At 40.9% G+C, this 27,277-nt stretch overlaps 1 protein-coding gene across 1 annotated transcript in view; it reads right to left on the bottom strand.

Moving 5' to 3' along the window:
- bin1b (bridging integrator 1b) overlaps positions 1-27,277 on the bottom strand; it is a 197,869-nt gene that overhangs the window by 119,051 nt on the left and 51,541 nt on the right. The window lies entirely within an intron of this gene.

Genomic DNA, 27,277 nt, shown 5'->3' with positions numbered 1-27,277 from the left:
TGTATTAAATTTTAAATAACTATTATTTTAACATAGAGTACTTTATGGAACTTCATTATTGAATTTTGTTGCTGTAGTTTTAGGAGCAATTAAATTATATTGAAGTCTGTTGAATTTTAGTGAATATTTATTATTTACTTTTGTTTGAGTGGTCAAAAACAGTCAGTAAAAATAATAAAAATTTCACATTGATGGTTATAGAAATATTATACTGCAATAAATGATAGAGTGGAAATAATGTCAAATTTATATAATGTTTCTCATTATGGGCTTATGATGAAACATGCATTATTAAGCCTACTTCTAGAATTGACATACTTGAAATTAGCTTTCTATTAGATTATTTTGCTTCTTTACAGAAACAAATATTTAAAATAAGGAAAATTACCTGGCAACAGAGCAAGACATTTTCCAGCGTAAAAACAGTAAAGTGTTTCTATATTTGTTTTATCATAATCATGTCAAGTTTATTTTTATAGCACTTTTAACAATAGACATCGTCACAAAGCAGCTTTACAGAAATTTAAAGACTTTAAACATGAGCTAATTTTATCCCTAATTTATCCCTAATCATGTCATTTTATCATGTCATAATCTCAGAATTAGAAATACTAGATGCATTTAAGCAGGTGGGGATGTGGTTTAGTGAGACTCTGCAATGAGAAATTGATGCTTGGGAGACAAGCTAGAGGGGCTGTCACATTCAAACAGGAGACCCAACTGTCGGTACCAACACCCACAGAGAAATACCTTTCCATTCATTATAACCCCACGACAAGGTATCTCAATTGTGGAACAGGTTTCATAGGAATCTTAAAAATATTATTCATTCTTATGAATAATATTACTTAAGCTAAAATTGCAATAAATGAATGGATGTTCAGGGTTCTCCAGAAAATCTGAAGTAGCCTTCTGGTGGATTCTGGTGCATTCTCAGCTAATAAATTACTAACCATTTCTCTGTAAAATGCATCCAAAATATGTATGAAATTTCCCTCCGGATGTACATATATGTGCTTGGCTTTCTCAGTTACCCTCTGTATTATGCTGCCTCGCTCTGTAACATAACTACATGGTGTAACATAACTACATACACTATGGTGTGGTCACGTGGTCCGGCTCAGCTAACCAGAACACGAGAATCAATCAACAAATATGGCATCGCTTCCGGTCATGCCAGAAACCGAATCGAAGACAAGTTTGTGGTGGAATAATTGGATTTGCAGCAAATCATGGGCAGCGAGGATGATATAAATTGCTTGAATATTGAAAGGCAAGGGTTTTTTTTTTCTGGGATTAAGTAGCTGGCACAGACTGTCTGTGTAGCTGGAGAAAACCGCTGGTTGCTGGTACAACCCCGATTCCAAAAAAGTTGGGACAAAGTACAAATTGTAAATAAAAACGGAATGCAATAATTTACAAATCTCAAAAACTGATATTGTATTCACAATAGAACATAGACAACATATCAAATGTCAAAAGTGAGACATTTTGAAATTTCATGCCAAATATTGGCTCATTTGAAATTTCATGACAGCAACACATCTCAAAAAAGTTGGGACAGGGGCAATAAGAGGCTGGAAAAGTTAAAGGTACAAAAAAGGTACAGCTGGAGGAGCAAATTGCAACTCATTAGGTCAATTGGCAATAGGTCATTAACATGACTGGGTATAAAAAGAGCGTCTTGGAGTGGCAGCGGCTCTCAGAAGTAAAGATGGGAAGAGGATCACCAATCCCCCTAATTCTGCACCGACAAATAGTGGAGCAATATCAGAAAGGAGTTCGACAGTATAAAATTGCAAAGAGTTTGAACATATCATCATCTACAGTGCATCATCAAAAGATTCAGAGAATCTGGAAGAATCTCTGTGCGTAAGGGTCAAGGCCGGAAAACCATACTGGGTGCCCGTGATCTTCGGGCCCTTAGATGGCACTGCGTCACATACAGGCATGCTTCTCTATTGGAAATCACAAAATGGGCTCAGGAATTTTCCAGAGAACATTATGTGTGAACACAATTCACCGTGCCATCCGCCGTTGCCAGCTAAAACTCTATAGTTCAAAGAAGAAGCCGTATCTAAACATGATCCAGAAGCGCAGACGTCTTCTCTGGGCCAAGGCTCGTTTAAAATGGACTGTGGCAAAGTGGAAAACTGTTCTGTGGTCAGACAAATCAAAATTTGAAGTTCTTTATGGAAATCAGGGACGCCGTGTCATTCGGACTAAAGAGGAGAAGGACGACCCAAGTTGTTATCAGCGCTCAGTTCAGAAGCCTGCATCTCTGATGGTATGGGGTTGCATTAGTGCGTGTGGCATGGGCAGCTTACACATCTGGAAAGACACCATCAATGCTGAAAGGTATATCCAGGTTCTAGAGCAACATATGCTCCCATCCAGACGACGTCTCTTTCACGGAAGACCTTGCATTTTCCAACATGACAATGCCAAACCACATACTGCATCAATTACAGCATCATGGCTGCGTAGAAGAAGGGTCCGGGTACTGAACTGGCCAGCCTGCAGTCCAGATCTTTCACCCATAGAAAACATTTGGTGCATCATAAAACGGAAGATACGAGAAAAAAGACCTAAGACAGTTGAGCAACTAGAATCCTACATTAGACAAGAATGGGTTAACATTCCTATCCCTAAACTTGAGCAACTTGTCTCCTCAGTCCCCAGACGTTTACAGACTGTTGTAAAGAGAAAAGGGGATGTCTCACAGTGGTAAACATGGCCTTGTCCCAACTTTGAGATGTGTTGTTGTCATGAAATTTAAAATCACCTAATTTTTCTCTTTAAATGATACATTTTCTCAGTTTAAACATTTGATATGTCATCTATGTTCTATTCTGAATAAAATATGGAATTTTGAAACTTCCACATCATTGCATTCCGTTTTTATTTACAATTTGTACTTTGTCCCAACTTTTTTGGAATCGGGGTTGTACTTGTGGACATCTCTGATGCTATTATTTGCAGTCCAGGAGGTACCCCAGGCCTCCAAGCATTTTTCTCTTTTTAGGTGATTATGTGGGTGGAAGGATGGCATGGTGGTTGATAGAGATGTCTGGTTGACATGCTTGAAACTGGTACAGGCTCTTCTGATTGCTACTTGTTTTGGGTAGTTAAATCCTTGAGATTGATCTTCGCTCACACATCTGCTATCTTCTTAATTAAGGTTATCTTGACCAGTGACGCAATGCTTCCATCACCCATTGACATTATTCTGTCACACAGACAACTCAGTTCTTACATCATCATCCTCCAAATATTTTGCCACAACACATTCTTGAATGTGACTCTATACTCATGATTGTCCTACAATAAACAAAGAAACATCTCTGAACAGCTGTGTCTGTGTCAGTGACCGCTGCTCCTGGATCTGTGAGGTAGAATCTCCTGGGCAGCAGAGGTCAACACTTCTAGATCATACTTTGTCAATTCAACCTCCTTCAGTACAGATGGATTAAAACCTATCAGTTTTCTGGGGGCTCGTGTCCAGGATCTTCGTGTGGAAGGTAAGATAATTTTTCCCCCCATTAAGTACATTGGGTTCTGTTCTTCCATCTGGAGATCTGAAATTTGGTTATCCTAATCACACACATACATGATATATAAATAATCCTATGGTGTATCCTAGGGCCAATTGGATGAAGTAGTTTTTGGTTATCCCAGTCGCACATGTACGTGGATCATATAAAATCATCCTATGGGGTTTCCTATGGCCGACTGGAAGAGACTGATTTTGATTCCTCGCATTTGGATTTGTCCAATTTGGACAGTAGGCATTTCATTATGTTCATATTCATGTATTCATAACAAATAATATATATTCATAATCTTTTTTTAAAATAACTTGCTTCATGAAAATGCTCATGTTTTGAGAATTTCTACTGCAGGTGCCCTGAATGACATGACCATTGAGGAGGTGAACCGCAAGACTTGGTATGGAATTTGAAGTTGTAATCTTTTCTGATTTAAAAATAAATAAATAAATAAATTCATTAATTAATTAAACCCTTCAGAAAATTCAGGGTATTGCAAAAGTATTCATCCCCCTTGGTGTTTGTCCTGTTTTGTTGCATTACAAGATCGAATTAAAATGGATTTTTGGAGGGTTAGCACCATTTGATTTATACAACATGTCTACCACTTTAAAGGTGCAAATTGTTCTTGATTGTGACACAAACAATAAGATGAAAAAACAGAAATCTGGAGTGTGCATAGGTATTCACCCCCTTTCATACGAGCCCCTAAATAAGAGCTGGTCCAACCAATTAACTTCATAAGGTCACATAATTAGTTGATTAAGATCCACCTGTGTGCAATCAAAGTGTCACATGGTCCATCACATGATGTCTGTATAAATCAACCTGTTCTGGAAGGACCCTGACTCTGCAACACTACAAAGCAAGCAACATGAAAACCAAGGAGCCTCCAAACATCTCATTCATCTCATCTCATTATCTCTAGCCGCTTTATCCTTCTACAGGGTCGCAGGCAAGCTGGAGCCTATCCCAGCTGACTACAGGCGAAAGGCGGGGTACACCCTGGACAAGTCGCCAGGTCATCACAGGGCTGACACATAGACACAGACAACCATTCACACTCACATTCACACCAACGGTCAATTTAGAGTCACCAGTTAACCTAACCTGCATGTCTTTGGACTGTGGGGGAAACCGGAGCACCCGGAGGAAACCCACGCGGACACGGGGAGAACATGCAAACTCCACACAGAAAGGCCCTCGCCGGCCACGGGGCTCGAACCCAGGACCTTCTTGCTGTGAGGCGACAGCGTAGCTAACCACTACACCACCGTGCCGCCCGCCTCCAAACATGTTAGAGATAAAGTTGTGGAGAAGTATGGAGCAGGGTTGGGTTATAAAAAATATCCCAAACTTTGAATATCCCAGGGAGCACCATTAAATCCATTATAGCAAAATGGAAAGAATATGGCACCACTACAAACCTGACAAGAGAAGGCCGCACACCAAAACTCACAGACCAGGCAAGGAGGGCATTAATCAGAGATGCAACAAAGACACCAAAGATAACACTGAAGGGGCTGCAAAGATCCACAGCGGAGATGGGAGTATCTGTCCATAGGACCACTTTAAGCTGTACACTCTATAGAGTGAAGCTTTATGGAAGAGTGGCCAGAAAAAAGTAATTGCTTAAGAAAACATGTTTGGAATTTGGAATCTGTGGCATAACTTGAAGATTGCTGTACACCAATGCAACCCATCTAACTTGAAGGAGTTGGAGCAGTTTTGCCTTGAAGAATGGGTAAAAATCCCACTGGCTAGATCTACTAAGCTAATAAAGACATTCCCCAAGAGACTTGCAGCTGTAATTACAGCAAAAGGTGACTCAACAAAGTATTGACTTTGGGGTGGATACCTATGCACACTCCAGATTTATGTTTTTTCATATTAATTATTGTTTGTCTCACAATAAACAACAATTTGCACCTTTAAAGTGGTAGGCATGTTGTGTAAATCAAATGGTGCTAACCCTCCAAAAATCCATTTTAATTCTAACTTGTAATGCAACAAAACAGTAGCCTAGTAAACTAGACCCACCCGCCTAGCGGCCAAAAATATTTTTGCCTAGCGAGTGGGTCTAGCCTCGCACCATATAAACAAAAACACCCCGGGCATCAAATCGTGCCCGCCAATCACAACGCAAGGTTTTTGTTTGGATTCTTTGGGCGGGCTTTTGCAGGAGTGACGACAAAGCTGGAGAAAGCACAACAGGAAAGATGGCTACCGCTAGTGAACAGCGCGCGTTTGACTCCGCTTTGGAATCAGTTTTAGAAGAATTAGACTTGGAGTTTTCGTTGAAACATGAGCAGGAAGAGGCTCTCCGCTCATTCCTTTTCAAGAAGAACATTTTCGCTGTTTTGCCGACCGTCTATGGCAAAAGTCTGATCTACCAGCTAGCTCCGCTTGTAGCCAAAAGGATGGGGCTAGTTTGTGCAGTACGAAGAATTAATAAACAGCTTTGAAACATTACTTTTTGATTTTCTTATTTTCCTGTTATTTTAAATTTAAGGGAAATTATTTCACCAAACACCACTAAATAAAAATAAAAACTCTCAAAAACAGTTTAAGCAAACCCTTGAAAAACACTTGAAAAAAAAATAAGAGTTATGTGGTACAGACTCCAAACTTGTGGTCATTATCTCCAAACTTCTTAATATCTAGAACCTGTTTATTAATTAATACGCATTTTGAAAAATTATTTATTTCAAGGCCTCCCCCACTGCTTTCTGTCGCTCTGACTACGTCACAGTCACTGTTGCGCTGATTGGTCAGAGCGGTGGCCTATACGCACAGAGACAGTTTGAAAGACAGCGGGTTGTTCCTCCCACACCCGTTGGAAATGTCTACGGATCAAGGCCAGACTAAATATTCACATTTAGTCTGGCTTGCCAGGCTAACAAAACAGGACAAACACAAGGGGGATGAATACTTTTGCAAGACACTGTAACTGGTTTGCTGCAGTTCTCTTGTTCAGGAATTTTTTTTTTCAGGAAAACATTTCTGTATTACATCACTGGTTGTCATGAGCTCAAATGGTCAGACTGAGCAGTTTTTCTCCTAAAATTAAAATACAATCTTCTTGTAGAAGAGTTTCTAATGTGAAGATGAAAAATTCTAGTGACTACTAGATTTCTGTATAGAATGCTGCAGTAACAATTATTGATTATTGTACTTGATATTCATATATGTGTGTGTGTGTGTGTATATATATATATATACACACACACACACACATATATACATATATATATATACACACATATACACATACACACACACTATATATATATGTGTGTGTGTGTGTGTGTGTGTATATATATATATATATATATATATATATATACACACACACACACACACACACTCCACAAAAGCATATTCATTATAAATTAGACATGACTTTAGTAAGCTTTTAAGTTTCTGCATTGCTTTTTCATTCCTAGCTCCCCTTTTAATCCATTAGATTGTGATATTTTGACTAAACTCAATTGTTCCATCTCTTTTGAACAAGATTTTACTGTTCTATGCAAGGTCTGGCATGTCTCAGACTCTGTTTGAACATGGTGTGCAATATGTTTGTTGATGGTTCTTGTTCAAAACCCAATGATTTAGTTTTTCTGTGTGGGTATTCTGTCTGTTCTACTAATTCCCGTTATGCCTTTGGGGTAACTCATAATTTTAGGTGAATCTGGCACTCCAGTGGCTTTAAACCTCTGCGATCTGAGGGTATTTTTTGGCACTCTAATGATTTTGACATGCTCTCGTTTTGTTGTCAATTTCAACAAATCTAAGCCGTATTTTCAAAGTCATATGACACTTTTTTGTATTCAACACAGGTTCAGCTACAATAATATCTATGTAGTATGTATGTCATTATTATACTTTTAAAAAATAACAGGTAAATGAAGATGTTGTAAAAAAGCAGTTTTAGAACTGCATTGGAATGTGTGGAAAAACATTACCTTACCCTTTGTGACAAACCATTTTGATCACTTGAGGTGATTCTGTTCAGTCTTAGGGATGTATCAAGCACAAAAACTTAAATCTGCTCCATTGATTTGGACAATTAACTGGCCATCAAAAAACTTATGTCCTGTTGTTTTGGGATAAAGGGTTGGCAGTGAGAGGGATATTCGATGAGAAGGGTAAAAATTTCCATTCCATGAGAAGAGTGAAAATCCCTACCACTGCCAAATCTTAATCCCAACACAGTTCTAAAACTTCTTTTTACAACAGCTTGATTTATCTGGTATTTGGCTATTTTGGTATTTGACTCTATTCAGTGTGTCTTGAAATTAACTCTTGTACTATTTTACTCAGTTCAGAGCCACAAACAACTCTTTTACTCTGTTACACAATTACTCATTAATTTTGCTCCCATTCCAACTGCAGATTTTACTCTCTAAACTCAAAATAGAGCAAAATTAACTATTTTTGAGGAAAATACTTTTAACTCCGGAAAAATTGCTCAGTCATTTTTCCTGTGTATGCACTACAGCGCATGCATATCAAATAATATGCTCATCAGAAAAAGAAGAAATATTTACACTTACTCAAGTTGATCTTCGATTGGATCAAGTCGGAAAAAAGAAAAAAAACGCTCATCCGTGTCGCAGTTCTCAAGATTGAATTGAATCACTGTCTTGAATCATGAATTGCTTTCCTGTCTTGAAATTGAATCACTGTCCTGAATCATGAAATGAACCATGAATTGAATCGCTGTCCTGAATCATCCGAAGCGCATAAAATCCACGTGCCATCTCACAAAACTATGTCGGACAGTTTTTATCCTGTTTACGGTGGGCGTTCCCACCACGAAAGAGAAACCAATCAAAACTGAAAGAGTGAAAGTGATTATCTTTCCATTACCATGTGAATAGTCTTTTATGAATGTGTAAGTGGGCACTCAGTGCTCCGACTCTGGTGTGACTAAGGCCCTGTCCACACGGCAACAGATTCAGGTGACTCCAATACAATTGCTTATCGTTTAGGCCTGGTGTCCACACAGCACCGGCGTTTTGGGTGCCCAAAACGCAATCTTTTTGAGAACGGGTTCCAGAGTGGAAAGATCTGGCAACGTTGCCGTTGTGAAGTCGTCTGGATGAGTAGAACGGATTTGTTTACGATGACGTCACAACCACATGACTGTGAGTGCTTCACGCCGGGTAGAAGTGTAACGAATATCACCAGGAAAAAGCCTTACAGAGCACTAGTGAGAGTGAAACACGAGCTTGGATATTATTATTATTATTATTATTATTATTATTATTATTATTATGTTCAGTGTTAGTTCACAGTAGTAATGCAAGAAGCAGAATAGTGACAGTAATAGTGAAGCAAAAACATGCAATTGTACAAACACTGCAGCTCTACAGCAAAATATTCATTTATGAAATGGTCTGATTCTTAACACCAGTAGTGCCAATGATCTTCTCATTGCGATGCGAGTTGTCAACAAATCCTATAACTTGGTTCATGAAACGCGCTTACAAAATATTTTCACTGTGAATATTTATTGTGTAATGGTGCAATCCCGCCAGCAAAAATAGGGAAAAAAAGGAGCGATCTCACCTCTTCAGATGTTGATTTAAGTCCGACAATACATTCCTCAAAAAGGGCATAGAGGAGCAAATTAATCCAATTTATTCCGGACCATTAAAGACGCCGCCTTCCGCGTAGAATCATACGTCATCCTCGCCGCCATATTGGATAGGTCAAAGCGGAGAATAAAGATTCATGTGCTGCGTTTAACTGTACCAACAGGTTTACCGTCCAAATGAGATCACATGGGATTACCTTTCACAGGTGAGAAACAAATTAATCCATCAACGTGTAGTATTCAATTTATTCCGAACCATTAAAGACGCCGCCTTCCGCGTAGAATCATACGTCATCCTCGCCGCCATATTGGAGAGGTCAAAGCGGAGAATAAAGATTAGCTGCGTTTAACTGTACCAACAGGTTTGCCGTCCAAACGAGATCACATGGGATTACCTTTCACAGGTGAGACTGGAAAAATACTTTTCATTGTATTTGGTCATTATAATGTAATTTTACAAACAGATTTTCCTGACTTTGTGGCTAATATGAAGTCTCGCGCATTATGCGCATGCGTCCTTACTTCTTCTATTGTTCTGGTGTCTCCGAAGGGACCGTCTTACAGCGCCGCTAGAGGTGTGGCATGTGTATTGCATCGTTTTCAGCAAGCGTTGCGTTGCCATATGGAGCTGATATTTTACTGATCGTTGCCCATTTGGACGCGATATATTTTTAAATAACATCTCGTTGCCGTGGTCGTGTGGATGCTATGTAGCATCCACACGACCACGGCAACGAGATGTTATTTAAAAATATATCGCGTCCAAATGGACAACGATCAGTAAAATATCAGCTCCATATGGCAACGCAACGCTTGCTGAAAACGATGCAATACACATGCCACACCTCTAGGAGCGCTGTAAGACGGTCCCTTCGGAGACACCAGAACAATAGAAGAAGTAAGGACGCATGCGCATAAACTATTATGCGCGAGACTTCATATTAGCCACAAAATCAGGAAAATCTGTTCGTAAAATTACATTATAATGCACTGTAAAAAAAAAATAGTTGAGAATACTTGAAATTTCAAGGCAACAGTCTGCATTAAGAATTTTATGTTTTGCCAACGATGTGCCCATGATAATCCAAACTATGATAAAACTGTTATCTTTATTAAGAATTCTTAATTAAGTCAATTTTCAATTCCTCATTCTGCCAACATAGATTTCTCTTTTTGCTGAACAGTGGCATTCACAGTAGTGCAAAAAGGCAATTGAGGTTATCACAATTTTTTTTTTTAGGGCTTTTTTCACCTCTATTTGGATAGGACAGCGTAGAGACAGGAAATGAGCAGGAGAGAGAGAGACGGGGAGGGACCGGGAAATGACCTCGGGTTGGAACCAAACCCGGGTCCCCGGATTTATGGTACGGCGCCTTATCCACCTGAGCCATGACGCCCCCAAGGTTATCACAATTTATCATTGAACTATACATGCCTTTTTTCATTGTTCTACACAATTACAAAACTTCAATATTGAAATAAAGTTTTTAAAACCCACGTCGTGGGTATGGCGTCGTGGCTCAGGTGGATAAGGCGCCATACCATAAATTAATTTTCCCCCAGAAATTACTTTTAAAAATGTTATTCAACTATAAAACAAGGCAAGGACAGGCTTTGAAATGACAGTTTACAGCTTTCCCAGAAAAGACTGGCTGCAGCTCCAGCTGAGGTCACCACAGAATTTACCATCATATCTTATTTGAACTTTAAACACCAACAGGGATGTCGTGGCTCAGATGGCTAAGGCACTATACCATAAATCCGGGGACCCGGGTTTGATTCCGCCCTGCGGTCATTTCCCGATCCCTCCCTGTCCCTCTCTCCCGCTCATTTCCTGTCTCTACACTGTCCTATCCAAATAAAGGTGAAAAAAGCCCCCCAAAAAAGTCTGATAACCTCAATTGCCTTTTTGTACTACTGTGAATGCCACTGTTCAGCAAAAAGAGAAATCTATGTTGGCAGAATGAGGAATTGAAAATTGACTTAATTAAGAATTCTTAATAAAGATAACAGTTTTATCATAGTTTGGATTATCATGGGCACATCATTGGCAAAACATAAAATTCTTAATGCAGACTGTTGCCTTGAAATTTCAAGTATTCTCAACTATTCTTTTTTTACAGTGTGACCAAATACAATGAAAAGTATTTTTCCAGTCTCACCTGTGAAAGGTGATCTCGTTTGGACGGCAAACCTGTTGGTACAGTTAAACGCAGCTAATCTTTATTCTCCGCTTTGACCTCTCCAATATGGCGGCGAGGATGACGTATGATTCTACACGGAAGGCGGCGTCTTTAATGGTCCGGAATAAATTGAATACTACACGTTGATGGATTAATTTGTTGTTTCTCACCTGTGAAAGGTAATCCCATGTGATCTCATTTGGACGGTAAACCTGTTGGTACAGTTAAAGGCAGCGCATGAATCTTTATTCTCCGCTTTGACCTGTCCAAAATGGCGGCGAGGATGACGTATGATTCTACGCGGAAGACGGCGTCTTTAATGGTCCGGAATAAATTGAATACTACACGTTGATGGATTAATTTGCTCTTCTACGCCCTTTTTGAGGAATGTATTGTCGGACTTAAACTAACATCTGGAGAGGTGAGATCGCTCCTTTTTTTCCCTATTTTTGCTGGCGGGATTGACTCTCCCCTAAGGGCAGAGTCTCTCTCTCTCTCTCTCTCTCACTTTGCACCATTACACAATAAATATTCACAGTGAAAATATTTTGTAAGCGCGTTTCATGAACCAAGTTATAGGATTTGTTGACAACTCGCATCGCAATGAGAAGATCATTGGCACTACTGGTGTTAAGAATCAGACCATTTCATAAATGAATATTTTGCTGTACAGCTGCAGTGTTTGTATAATTGCATGTTTTTGCTTCACCATTACTGTCACTATTCTGTTTCTTGCATTACTACTGTGAACTAACACTGAACATAATAATAATAATAATAATAATAATATCCAAGCTCATGTTTCACTCTCACTAGTGCTCTGTAAGGCTTTTTCCTGGTGATATCCTGGTGATGTTCGTTACACTTCTACCCGGCGTGAAGCACTCACAGTCATGTGGTTGTGACATCATCGTAAACAAATCCGTTCTACTCATCCAGACGACTTCACAACGGCAACGTTGCCAGATCTTTCCACTCTGGAACCCGTTCTCAAAAAGACTGCGTTTTGGGCACCCAAAACGCCGGTGCCGTGTGGACGCCAGGCCTAAACGATAAGCAATTGTATTGGAGTCACCTGAATCCGTTGCCGTGTGGACAGGGCCTGAGTAAGGTGACAAGTTTTGTTTCATCTAATTTGCGTAATTTAGAAACTATACTATTTGGTAGTGGGCACATAGGAAAGTATAAAGTTTCTCTCAACATGTTTATCATGCTTGTATGATTACAAAAAAACAAACAAAAACCTCGAACATATTTATCTAAATACATGACCTATTCATTCTAAACCTGCCAAGCTTTGCTGACAAAGCTCTCGACCCCAGAGGGTTAAGGCCTCTCTTGCTGCAAATCTTTTGGAAGCATATTCCCTGCTTAAACAATTGTCCACCGTCAAACCAAAGGTCATGACTCTAGTGACTCAGCTGAAGCCTGAGAACCGCTTAGCAGATCAAGTCACTAATACCCCTTTTCCACCAAATCAGTTCCAGGGCTGGTTCGGGGCCAGTGCTGGTGCTGGTTCACAACTCGTTCAACTTGCGAGCCAGCTGAGAACCAGCTTGCTTTTCCATCGCTCGCGGTGCTAAGAGAAGACACGTCATTACGTTGCTGTATATGTCAGTTACGTCATTGTATACGTCATTACGTCGTTGTATACGTCATTACGTCGCTGTATACGTCAGTTACGTCGCTACGTTTGCATAAACCTTGGCGCGAATATCAAAGCAAAAACAACGCGGAAGAAGCAGCAGCAACAACAACAACAATAATAATAATGGATGACTTCGCGTTTGTACAGCTGCTGCTTCTCGTCGCTTAAAAATGGCGATCTTTCGCGGTCTTGTTATTGTTGTCGGTCTTAACAACTCAGCCCCCCCCCCGCTGACGTAAGCGGTTCTTTCCTCTGGCCCAGCAGAGAGTTGGTGCTAGCCTGGAACCGGTTTTTCTGGCCCCAGAGCCAGTTCTTCGTCAGTGGAAACAGAAAACCCGGTTCCAAACTAAGCACTGGCCCTGAACCAGCCCTGGAACTGCTTTGGTGGAAAAGGGGCTGCCAAAGAGGGCAAACCTTGCCTGTATCTTTCTGAATCACCCATTTATTCAGCATTTTCTCATTTTTCTTTATCTTGTGACAGAATAGACATAGCTTTTCTACAGACTTAGGCTACTGAGGCCAACTTGACCTTTTACTGTCCACCTTCTACTGTCTACTGTCTGCAAAATTAGAATAACTCCTAATTCGAGATCCAAATTGTCTCCTTTTGAGGTAATAATGGGCCAATCATTCCCAACTCCTTGGACCAAAAGTAACCCTAGTGTTTCATTTACAGGTGATCTGGACGTGATTGTCAGCAATTACTTAAGCTTTGATTGAGAAACTGAACAGTGTACATGGTCTCATCTCTGCGTCTCTCCCTCTGCCCACAGAAAAGCCTACTCACCCATTTCTTCAGGTGATCAAGTATTAATGCACAGCTTGAATGGGAACAGCTGAACTTAAAGACCAGAAAAGTCTAATGATCAAGCATGCATCAGATCCTTTCAGGATCTAACAGGGCATTGATAGAGATTTCTGTTTGGCATGCTTGAAACTGGTACAGACTGTACTGATTGCTACTCGTTTTGGCTAGTTAAATCCTTAATATTTGTCTTTGCTTGCACATGTACTCTCTGCTTAAATTAAGGTTATCTTGATCAGTAATCTATTTCTTCTTTCATAAAATTATGATGGGTGATGTAATGGTACATAATGCTGCTCTTCTTTCATGAAGTAGTGTAGTCTAAACCAGTGATATAAATGCTTCATCACCCATACCAATACCACTTACTATAAATATGCAGATGACACAGCCATTGTCAGATTATTGTCAGAAAACAACTCCATCACAGCCTACCACCAGTCCATTACAGACTTTGCACAGTGGTGCTCTGACAACTACCTCCAACTCAACGTCGACAAAACAAAAGAACTGGTCATCTATGCATCAACACCACCCTCTGGATTTACTCATATTTCCATTCACGGTCAACTAGTCGAACAGGTCAGTACTTTCAAATACCTTGGTCTCACAATTGACAATAAATTAAACTTCAACGAACATGTTACCATCATGCAGAAACGCGCACACCAGAGACTGTATATTATACACAAACTAAAATCACTGTCTGTTGCCCCCCATCTTCTTTTGCTACTATACAAGAGCATCATCCAATCCCTTCTACTCTATTGCTCCCCCTGTTTCTTTAATATATTAACTGTCACCAGCAAGAACAAGCTTATTAAAATCTCCAATTTAGCATCCAAGATAATACATCTCCCCACCCCCAGCCTCACTGAAGCAAATAACACAGCCATCACACGTCTAGCCCGCACAATAGCAAGCAGCCCTGACCACCCTCTGAACCGGTTCTTCATCCTTCTTCCATCTGGCCGCAGATATCCCTGGACTGGAAAAAAGTACATTTCAAGAAAAGTTTTGTTCCCTCAGCGATCATTGCATTAAACAAAGTTTTGTGACAAATATACACCCCTCGTGCAGAAAAGGAAGGGAGTTGAACTGTGGAGGGAGGGTGGGGGTGCTGAGTGTGGGGCTATATGCTCAGGGGGCTGGAAGGGAAAATACTTGTTATAAAAATGCTTGAATATGGTGACATTAGGGAATGTGGAGGTGGAGTATGAGTGAAGATATGTGTTGTATGTGGGGCAATGAATGTATGTATGGTGGCATAGCTGGGTAAAGAAGAAGGGTTGGTGAAAGTATGGGGGTGTATGTAGGAGCTAGGAGTATGTGTATATGTATGTGGAAATAGGTGGAGGTGTATATGTAAATGGTGTTTATGTATGTACTTGTTTATGAGATGTGAGTCACAAAGATCTGACTAATGCTGAACCTGATAACATTGACTTGTCTGATGTGAAAACAAATATCCCTTTGGGACAATAAAGACTATTCTATTCTATTTACATACATAGATATGGTCATACATAGATAACTTAGCTTCATCAATCATATCATTATCCAATCACATAGGTACAACACACTCTTGAATGTGAATTTTCCTCGAATCAAGTTTATTTGTATAACGCTTTTAACAACAGACATTGTCGCAAAGCAGCTTTACAGAAAATTAAAGGCTTTAAACATGAGCTTATTTTATCCCTGATGAGCAAGCCTGTGACAATGGTGGCAAGGAAAAACTCCCACAGACAATATGAAGAAGAAACCTTGAGAGGAACCAGACTCAAAAGGGAACCCATCCTCATTTGGGTGATAACAAACAGCATGATTATAAATAACTTGCTTCTATAACTGTCCTGTATAGTCACAAACTACAACTGTGTAACCAGGAAATTCATTATAGGTTTAACATGAAGTCTGTTTTGTTGAATTTATCAACTGTTCATTGATGGAAACTTGAGTGCAAAACTGTTCATGACAACTGAAGTCCTAAAGTTATCAAGTCGTTTGTAGTCCTCAACCATAATAGCAAAACTAAGTGTCCAGAGCCAACTTCCAAGCGTGACTTTCAATTGTCCAGATGGGGCCGTCCTCCACAGGAGCAATGTGATGAGACTCCAGCCAGACGTAGGGCATCAGGATGGATCGGGCAGGTCAGAGGAGCAGAAAGCATCGCTGGTGTCTCAGGATCGACACGCAACTCGACAGAGAGAGAGGGTCAGAGGGAAGAGACGGGGTAGGAGGTGATTTTGGGATGGGGGGTGTTTTTGTTAACAAGTGGGTTCTGATGGCATTGAACATCCCATCTGTTATTACTCCAAGAAATTTAACCCCCACCAGCGGAACTACTCTACTATAGAGAAAGAAGCCCTTGCCGCCCTCATCCTGTCAGTGCAACACTCAGATTTATTTGGGCTCCTCCTCTAGTCACTGTTTATACAGATCATAATCCTTTGGTCTTCATTGACAGGATGAAGACTTCTAACCAGCATATTATGCGCTGGAGTCTGATCCTGCAGCAGTATCCTCTATATATTAAACACATTAGGGCAGGGGTCATCAAACTATGGCCCGCGGGCCGACTCTGGCCCGCCACCCCCCTTTGACTGGCCCCCGAGGCCCTCTGCCCTCCATCACTTGAACCGGCCCTATGAGGCAATCCCCAAAAGTGGTCATGGCCTATTTTTTTAAATTGCTTTTTGGCAAATAATAACATGTCTGCATCTTGTATTTTGTTGATTTTATCAATTAAAATTGATATTTAGTTATAAAATGAACTATTCATTTTTTCCGAATTTTCATCATATGCTCGCGATCAAGCAGTGACAGGCAGCGCATGTGCAGAGAACTGTCAGTGTTCAGGACAGCAAAATGGCTAGCAGTAAGCGAAAAGCTGACAGAGTGCGCAGAGTTTTTAAAGAACAGTGGACCACCGATTATTTTTTCGTTCAGGGTAAGGACCGTGCAGTTTGTCTTGTATGTAAAGAAAGTGTGTCGGTTTTCAAAGAATATCTGCGTCGTCACTACAAAACCCGCCACAAAGAGTATGCTAGTTTGCGAGGGCAAACAAGAGAAGACAGGATTCGGAAGATGAAATGCGGACTGGCTGCACAACAGAATGTATTCCTTCGCCAAACCCAGATCAACCAGGCTGCTGTCCGAGCTAGCTATAAGGTATCTCACCTACTAGCTACCCATGGAAAGCCGTTTACTGATGGGGACTTTGTTAAAGTATGCATGCTTGCTGTGGCCGAGGAGGTGTGTCCCGACAAGAAGGATGCGCTCAGCGCGGTGAGTCTCTCCGCACCTACTATGACCAGGCGAACCGAAGATTTGGGGGACAACGTGTATGACCAGCTGAATGAGAAAGCATCAGAATTCGAGTTTTTTTTTGCTTTGGCCATGGATGAGAGCAATGACATGCAGGACACAGCACAACTGCTGTGATCTATTGCTCATATTATTATAATTTCACTGTTTTTTTAAATGTATTTATTTTACAGGCCTATTTATTTGACCTTTATTAAGTGCTGCACACAATTATTATTAATATTATTAATAATATCAACAGGCCTACCTACAATTTATAATTTTCCACTCACCTTTGCCAGTTTCAATCACCTCAACTAGGCAGATGTTTCTTACCTTGACAGCTTTGATGTTATTTTTATTAGAAAATAAATAAATGGAATATCTGTGGTATTTCAAATTAAAACAAAGTGTGAAGACTCGATTACTACTTTTGCAAACCACTAGTAAAGATAAACAAATATGTGCCAGGAATCAAGTGTTGATATAGTAGTGTGGATATAGTAGTGGGGATGGCTGTGCCAGGCTAGTAATCTCTACTACACAATGAGGCCTGCTGGTGGTCATATTTGTCTGGGTCGTACAATTCTATGTTATATAGCTGACCCAACCCCGGCCCCCCATCACAGTCAGGAACGACAATGTGGCCCCCAGAGAAAAAAGTTTGGTGACCCCTGCATTAGGGGCTTCGATATTATCATTGCTGATGCCCTATTTAGAGCTTGACTGATTTGTTGTGACTTGTGGTTTTGCTTTCTCTCTGTCCCCGGTTTCCTAGTGCCCAGAACCTTGGAGGACAGAGGTGGGGGAGATCCATAGAGGATTTGTTTTGTTTTTGTGTTGTTGTTTCTTTAGGTTTCCTGAAGGAACCCTCTCAGGGGAGGGAGGTGTGATGACCCTCTGCATCTCTGTCAGTCTGGGCTATCGTGGAGTCTTGGCTGGCAGGAATGGCAGAGTGGTTGATTGGAATTAGCCGCACCTGGCAGCCGGCTTTAAAAGCTGGTAACAACTTGCCCCAAGACATTCGGCTCCACCCTTACACTTAGAGCCTAACACTCTCACACACTTTCCTCCACGAAATGCAGGCACTCATTGTATCTTTCATACATTCCCTTGCTACACCACAATCATTTTCTGACTCTCACTCTGATCCCTGCCAGCTTTCCACGCATTCATTACATTTCACTACCAGAAGCCCATATTCCCTAGACCACGGGCGATTGGGACGGAAGACAACGAGGGAGGCTCAGCCTCCTCTAAAAATGACGAACATCGTGTAGGATGAATTGCGCTAGGCTTATGTTATAGCCGACCTTATAACATTGCTATTTCAGATCCAGAATCATAGAAATATATGTGCTCAACCCAACTACAGTGCGAAATCATTCTGTTATAACTTTCCCCAGTTCGCCTAATGTGTGCGTGAGTTTTTCCCCCTCGTGACAGCGCGATGCAGCCCAGCCTTAGTGGATTGGGAGCTATGTGCTTGTCAATCTCAAAATGCAAGACAATTATTGGACAAATACTGCGAAAATGCCCGCCCACGGAGTCTCACAGACTCCCAGCCTCAATGGACTTCAACGGCATTTGGGAGCTATGCGCTTTTCAATCTCAAAATGCAAGATGGTTATTGGACAAATACTGCGAAAATGCTCGCCCACGGAATCCGAGCCTCACATGGGAGGGACATGGCAGTTTCTGCGAGGAGACTGGTGATTGGTGAAAGCGGCCGGATATTTTCTTTGATTGACAGCTCATTTCAACTATAGACAGCCAGCGGACAGTGTTGCCAGACTGGGCGATTTCCCGCCCAATTGGGCGGTTTTAAGTGCATTTTGGCGGGTTTTGAACATATTTTGGGCTGGATAACGTCAGCAGTATCTGGCAACATCAGTGCAGTCCCATGCGGATTCGCAAGTGCTGTGGTGTATTGTAAGAGATCGGCTTACATTTCGATTTCATTCATTACATACGGTTTCTACCAGCTTTTTTAGTTTGTATATATTTTCATTGTAAATAAAGTGTAAATATAGTGTTGTCAAGTTTGCTATCTTAGTTCCAGAAATTTTGTTTATTTGAGTGACTGAACTTGAACTTGAGGGGGCTAGTCAGCGAGCAAGAAAGCTGCGCATGGATGCCAAGCATTGCTGATTTAATTTTGGCGAAGCCATTTGCCAGTCTTCCTTTCGAGGAAAAAATTAAAATTAAAGAGCAGGGTAGACCAACGCCTCAAATTGACTTGGTGAAAAAGGTAGGGAATAATACTCGTTCCTTTCAGCTCTCCTGGTACGAGAAAGTGAACTGGCTAACAGCAAGTGACCCACATCAACAACAGTAAATAGGCTACTTTAGTAATATGTCATGGATGGACCAAAAATATAGAATCTATTTAAAATGTTTATGCTGAGTATATTATATTGGAATATATGTTTTTCTGGATATGAATTAAACACCGCTACAATTTGGAAAACATTTTTAAACAAAAACACAGCTGAGGTAAATTTTTAAACAACATGCCACAATTTTAAAATATAAAACGTTAAAATATACCCCCCCCCCCAACACCACCATCATGTATATTGGACAGTAGGCTAATGGGCCAAAAGAACCTGTTATTTCACAGTTTGTGACGCTGCCAACAATCAGACAGATCAGAGGCAAGAGTATGGGCAAAATTGATGTGTTTTTTCTTTTAAAATCTGGAAATATCGTAACCGACCAGCCTCCCCTGTTTGAAAGACTACCAGCCGCCACTGCCCTAGACATATTTTTTTTTCTGATACAAATAAATTTATTTTGTAAACTTCATTTTGGTGTTTGACTCCGTTCATGTTTGCGGCCCATGCGAGCCTGGGTCGTAACAATAACTAAAAGGGAGAGCCTGAAGGTAACACAGACATGAGGGAGCCCTGCGACATAAAGCAGCTAGCCACTCCATCATCAACAAACCCAAGTGAATGTGTGTGTGTGTGTGTGTGGGGGGGGGGGGGGGGGGGGGGTGAGGAGGAGGTTGACAGCATCCATACATCCCAGTTTACCAAAACACTCTATGCCTATATAGTCATGTTTATCCTACAATAAACTGAGAAACATCTCTAAGCAGCTATGTCTGTGTCTATGTCTGTGACTGATTGCTCCTGGACTGATCTGTGAGGCAGACTATCTTAGGCAGCAGAGATCTATATTCCTAGATTACACTTTGTCAATTCAATCTCCTTCGATACAGACAGATCAAAATGAAAGAGTTATGTTGCATCGGAGGAAGTCTACCAGCCCATAGTCAGCTGGGATTGGCTCCAGCTTATTCATGACCCAGAATGGATAAGCAGTATAGAAAAATGAATGAATGAATGAATGAATATGGGTGTAATCTCCTGGGATTTTCACACAACATTATCTGGTGTTTACACAGAATGATGAAAAAATAAAAACAACTTTGAGTGAGCAGCAGTTCTGGGGTGGAAACCCCTGGTTGAGAGGTCAGAGGAGAAGACATGGTTCAATCCATAGTAATGAATGGTAACTGATTAAGACAGCTTCAACCGTGGCCTCAACACAACTTCAGCAAAGGTTAGAGAAGCAGCCTTGGGCCCAAAGGGTTGCCAGTTTGATTCCCAAGACCGGCAGGAAAATCCATGACTGAAGTGTGCTTGAGCAACTGTTCACCAGGTGCTGGGTGTGTGTGTGCTCATTATACGTTGCTCTAGATAAGAGTGTCTGTTAAACACTTGTAATGTAATGTAACTGGTAATGCAAATAAACACTGTGAACAGAAAATAAGCCATAGTGAGCAGAAAAATCTGAACACACCACTCATCAAACCCTGAGGCAGATGGGCTACAACAGTAGAAGATCACAATGGGTTCCACTCCCATCAGTCAAGAACAGGAATTAGAGCCTACAGAGAGCACAGGTTCATAAATACTAGACAGCTGAAGACCAGAAAAATGGCATCTGGTCTTTTTTCCAGTCTTCAACTATCCACTTTAACCGAATGTATATGTATAGTAGGTTCAGAAAGTATTCAGACTCCTTCAATTTTTGCACATTTTAATGTTATAGATTCAATTAAAAATTTGATTAACGTTTTTGTGATTAATATATACACAATAAACCATAATGACAATGATAAACATGTTTTAGACATTGTTCTGCAAATTAATTATAAGTCACAAACTAAAATCTCTCATTAAGGTAAGTATTCACACCCTTTATTCAGTATTTTGGAGAAACAGATTTGGCAATTACACTATTAAGTTAAATCTAGTGGAAAACATTTCCTTGAACCTTTGAAATTATCTTTAATTTCAGAGGGATGATGAAATATACAAAATAAAATCATGACTTTTCTTGATCTGTACAAGTAAATTGGTAAGTATAATACAGGGTGTTTCAAAAAAATCATAATTTCACATTCTAATAACTTTGCCAATTCTCATTCAATTGACCTCAAATTTTAACAGCATGTGTGGAAACAAGTTAAAATTTTATGTTTAATGTTCTTATAATTTTAGGTATAGAAATGCCATTCACTGGAAAAGAAAAGGTGTTTTGTGTGTTAGAGTACGCTCGAACACAGTCAAACAAGACTGTGCAGCGTGCATATGAGAGAATTCTCTAAAAATGCACCAATTGCAATGCAGATTTGGACATGGCACAAAAAGTTCAAAGAGGAAGGCTGTTTGTGCAGGGCAAAAGGACCTGGACGACCACCAGCAACGGAAGAGACGGTCGAGCGGGTTCGCGAATATTGAAAATTTGTGAAATCGTTCATGGAATCCACATACCTTTGAATTTCTCATTAAAATTTTGAGGAATTAATCTTATATTACTCAACATTAAGCCTGTTCAGTTTCATTTGCCTAGACTATGTAGCTTCTGGGATATTTACATCTCAAATAATATCAAATTTATTGAAACACCCTGTACATTCCTGCATTTCAAACAGATGTCAGACAACAGTGGGAATGGTGATGACACAAATTTGGTATTTTATCGTTTAAAGAACTATCATGTCTATACCAGAATCTGCCCTGAACCTTCCCACAATGAACCTCCTCCTATGAACATTGACACCTTGGACTACAACTCCTACACACTATGTTCATGGTCACATTCATAGTCACCAGTTACTGTTTGTACATACCTGGATTCAATCACCTTCACACACAATCACCCTCACGACACCTTCACTTCACAAAGCATTCATTCAGCTCTGACTTTTCATTTAATATACCAAGCCTTTGATACAAGTTTGCTTTTATTGGGTTTGATCCCAGCATGTTTCAAGGTCTCTTGATTTTTGCCTTGTTTTTGTATACTCTGCACATCACCTGACCCACTGCCTGTTCTATGTTTTGGATTTGTTGACCATTGCCAGTTGTTTTTAATAAAAGCACTTTCTATTTCCATGGCCAGCATGGTGGTGCAGTGGTTAGCATTGTCACCTCACAACAAGAAGATTCCGGGTTTGAACCTCATGGCTGCCAAGGCCTTTCTGTGGGGAGTCTGCATGTTCTTCCCGTGTCTGCGTGGGTTTCCTCCGGGTACTCTGATTTCCTCCCACTGTTCAAAGACATGCAGATTAGGTAAAATACCCAAGCCCGGATAGATTGGGGAGGGTTGTGGCAGCATTCAGTGTTTAAAAAAAAAAAACTATGCCAAAATCAAAGATGCAGAACAGATCCGTTGTGGTGATCCCTAACAGAGGCAGCCGGAAGAAGACGACGACAACTTTCTATTTCCATACAGCTGTGTGCTTGTACACCATGGGGCACTCCTCCCTCTCCACCACCTGGGTCAAAGTAGGGCCATCAGCCTTCTGTCTAAACTGTCAGTCAGCAGGACAAAAGAGAGAAAAGTCTTGAGTGGAACAGTGGGCCACCATACAAGACCACTTTTACCTGGCAGAAAGCCAGCTTGCACGGCTCCATCCAGTGGATTGGCTCTGGTGCTCCCTTTTTACAGAGGTCAGTCAGCAGGATGACGATGTCCAAAAAATTAGGTACAAACCACCTATAATAGCCAGCTAGACCCAGGACTTGCCTCAGCCTCTTTTTGGTCTTGTGTCTCAGGCAGGACGCAATCAGTGCCATCTTATCTATTTGGGGATGCACCCACCCATGGCCCAATTGGAAACTCAGATAGTGTAGTGTACTTCCACCAAGCCAACTACATACTTCTTTGGGTTTGCCGTGAGTCCCACCCATCTCAAGGATCTCATGACAGCCCTCCGATTTTGCGAATGCTGCTAATCATCATTACTATGACTGATTCTGTCATCTAAATAGGCAGCAGAATATGCATTGTGCAGGTGGAGTATTCTGTCCATGGAAGGGAGACAAATTGGTGTAACCCAAATGGAGCAGAAAAGGCTGGGTAGAGGTGAAAACACATCTGAAAATTCCCCTTGCAGCCTGTGCTCTCTGGGATGGTGAGAGCTGGTCTCCACAGGGGACTGGGCTGAATTGAGTCACAATTTTTAAACTTTCCTCAGGTCCCAGCTCCTTCCTCTCTGGAACAACCATTGCCAGGGCCACCGGAACTGCCTCTCTCCACGGTTTCAGGAGACTGAGATGGTATATTTCATGTGTATTGCCTCTATTCATTTGCCCGACCTCATAATCAACTTCTCTGATTCACCATGTGACCACAAATAGTCCTTGCCACTTTGCAAGTAATTTAGAGCTTGACGTCAATAGTAAAATGAGTACTTTATCTCCCAGTGCAAATTCCAGTGGCTGAGTACCCATCATACAATTGGGATCATCATTCCTGGCCTAATGCAAATTCTCCTGTGTTAGGTAGCTTAAGGTGTGGAGTTTTGCTCTCAGGTCCAGAATGTACAGAATTTTGTTTTAGTTGTTAGCTCCTCCTCCCAATTTTCTCTAATCCCCAAGATACCAGAAAGGCTTCCAGGTATCCCATTGCGTAGTCCACTACAACTAACTCAAAGTGATTCCCTCGTGCAGTCTGTTCTAATGATCTGACAAGGCACATACCAATTCTATCGAAAAGGACCTCAAATCAATGGAAGTGTGCACAATGGCACTTTGGGGAGGCCAATGAATTCAACAGCTGACATTTGCAACATGCCGCACACCACCTGCGAACATCACCACAAATACCCGGCCAATATAAATAGGCTATGAGATGGCTTTGTGTTTTATCCTGCCCCAAATGCCCAGTCATGGGATTATGGTAAGCTGCATGGAATAAGAGTGGCTCTTTGGTATCAACAACCAGGTCATCCCTTGTTGAGCTGATCTGAGTGTCCTGCACCACTCAATATAGCTTATCCTTATTATTTGAAAAATATGGGTGGGTTAATACAACATTATGCTGGATTTCTTGACCATCAATTACTCTAACTTGGTCAAAGACATGCCTCAGGGTATTGTTGTGCAGTGCTGCAACAGAAAATCCCCAAGGGGAATCCCCACCAATGGTGGAGTGGCACAGCCCTCCTCACCTTCCATGTCACTATGACATTGAGCTGACATCAACAGCCCCGGCACTGCCTCTCCTAGACAATGCTGAACACATTCCACACCATGCCCCGCTCATACAGGACCCATCCACAAATATTTCTTACTTATGCCTGAAACCCTGGCCAATTTGTCTCAAGAATTAGTAATGGGTAAGGCACAGACTAATCGCCACTTCCACTTTATGCTTTTGCCCCTGGACTTTAATAATGACTGGTACCAGCAGATACTCATGAATATCCCCATGCACACACCTCACTTTCACAAAATATGCACTTCCCAAAGCCTTGCACTGAATCAGGATTTGTCCATGCGGGAACACGGACCCTGGAAATGCTAGGCTTCCCCACCACACCAACACACCACCTCAAGCTTTGCCCCAGCTCTGGTGGGCACAGGATGTTCCCCTTGTGGAGAGAGACACAGAGCATAGGAAGACAGAGAAGCACGGGAGGAAAAGTGAGGTGAGAACTGGGTCCAGCCTAGTGTTGGGTTTGGTGGAGAAGAGTGAGAAACTTGATTTTGCTGAGTGGGGAAGCTTCCATGGTGGTGTCTGAAATTTTCCCCAATCCTGGGTTTTGACATCACTGTAGAACCCCAGTGTGTGCAGGAAGACCTGTGAGGTAGGCAGAATTTTAGCTGAGCTCCAGGCTCTCATTTATTCAGTCCACACTTTTCAGCACATTTAAAAAAAAAACTCAACAAAAGCTGGAAAACAACAGAAAATGGGTCTGTCCCAGGCTTGCGGCTTTCACTCCATTAGGTTCAAGTTCACAATCCACAGTGTGTCCGCGCACGTGCATGAGTGTGTTTTGTCTCATGAGCTCTGCCAGCACTATTTCTGTCTCTCTCTCCATGGAAGTCACTGAAAGCACAGAGAGAAAAATAAGCAGGCTGGTGGTAATAAGACTCCGGTGAGAATCATCATGTGATACCTGCCGGTTCAATCCACCTCCTCTCTGTCCACAGAGAGTGTACCAATTACAGAGGGTTGAATTAAGTCTCTCTCAAATACCTCTATCCATTGCCATTAGTCTCTGCCACCCAAAGAACAACTCAGAAAGTTCAAGATATTTACCAAGCCAGATCTGAGCAATATCCTGGGCTATATCATTAGCGTTGAAGGGGTGGCTATGGACCAAAGTAAGGTGACAGCAGTCAAAGAGCTCCAATGATTTCTAGGCTTTGCCAACTCTATTTTATTAGAGGATTTTGTTCTATTGCCTGCTCAAGAAGAGCTTCAGGCCTACCAAGTTCTACAATGCTTGAAAACAGCATTTTCCATAGACCCAATCCTCAAGTATGCAGATCCTGCCAAACCTTTCTTCGTGGATGTAGCTGCATCTTACACAGGACTCAGCGCAGTGCTCTCCTCAATATTTTGGAAAAAAAAAAAACAACTCCATCCAATGGCTTTCTTCTTTAAGAAGCTCATGCCTGCCGAATAAAACTATGATGTTGGAAACCATGAACTCCTGGCAGTCAAACTAGCCCTAGTAAGAATCGCATTTGTGCTATGACAATGTCCATTGTTTACTAGCATCTGTGTCAGTACTGCGCATGTATTATCTAGCCAGTTAGATTTACATTTCATAAAAGTGAAGTCTATTGATTCACGTAGTTTGTTGCTGGTAAAAATCACTTGGTTTGATTGAGTAATTTTTATTGTCAATGAAGTTAATAGACAAGTAAAAAGTGACAACAGGGTAGCACCAGAAAGTTAGGAACTTATTCTATGGTGATCCTACAGTCGAGGTATCGAGGTATTGTTACGCGGGTAAAATTCTATGGAAAACGAAAGCAACCACACATTTGGCCCACGACAGCCAATATGTCGAAGTGGCAAGTGAACATTACTGACTTCTTTAACAAATCTAATATTGCAAAAAGATCCAAAATGCAAGGTAATTAACACTGCACAAGTCTTGCATTGACTGCTGTTAGCATAATAAATTATGTACAAAAAATGGACCAATGTCTTTACGATTTTCTCCAGGTCCAGGACAAGTTTTAGAGTGATAAGAGGCAAACAAGCAATGTTTTACTATAGAACATATGAGCCTGCAAGTATAATAGGGGAGAATGTGGAGACTTGGGATAGGACAGATTTGGGACAGTTTATATTCTCAAATTAATTTCAACCAATCAGGTTTTAGATTACAGCAGAAGTTAGATGCTGCCCTTTAGAGAAACCTACTTCCTTTGGAGCCATGAAGCTGGACACTGTAGCAAGGTATGTGCAGTTAAATATTTTGTCAACCAAAACTTGCATTTTCTACTTCGCAATCCATCTCCATTCTATGGTGTAATGTATGCTGGTGAATTCATAATTAGTTAGGAATTAAAGTATGTAGCCTAGAGTTACCATATAGTATTATTTATTAAACTTAAATTCTGAGGGGAAAAACATTTAAGTTTTTTTCCCTAAAATGGCTGGATAGAGAGATTTAGGACAGTTCGTGTTACATTTTTTTTTTCCTTGTGGTTTACAAATAAAAAATTGTTTCAGATTGTTTGTTAAAAATGTGGGAGTGTACCTGCATGAGGATTAAACTTATTTCATTCTTTCTTAAGAAAGAAATTATTTTGTCTACTGAGGTTTTGGGTAAACTGACATTTTTCTATCGCTGTACCAGTATTGTGTGTTCATACAGTTCATATGTTACAAGTTTTGATAATAAATAAAAATTAAACA

The sequence above is a fragment of the Neoarius graeffei genome, chromosome 4 (genome assembly GCF_027579695.1).
Source record: "Neoarius graeffei isolate fNeoGra1 chromosome 4, fNeoGra1.pri, whole genome shotgun sequence".
NCBI lineage: Eukaryota > Metazoa > Chordata > Actinopteri > Siluriformes > Ariidae > Neoarius > Neoarius graeffei.
Note: the sequence above shows the minus strand (reverse complement) of the source record. Positions and strands in the feature narration are given on the sequence as shown.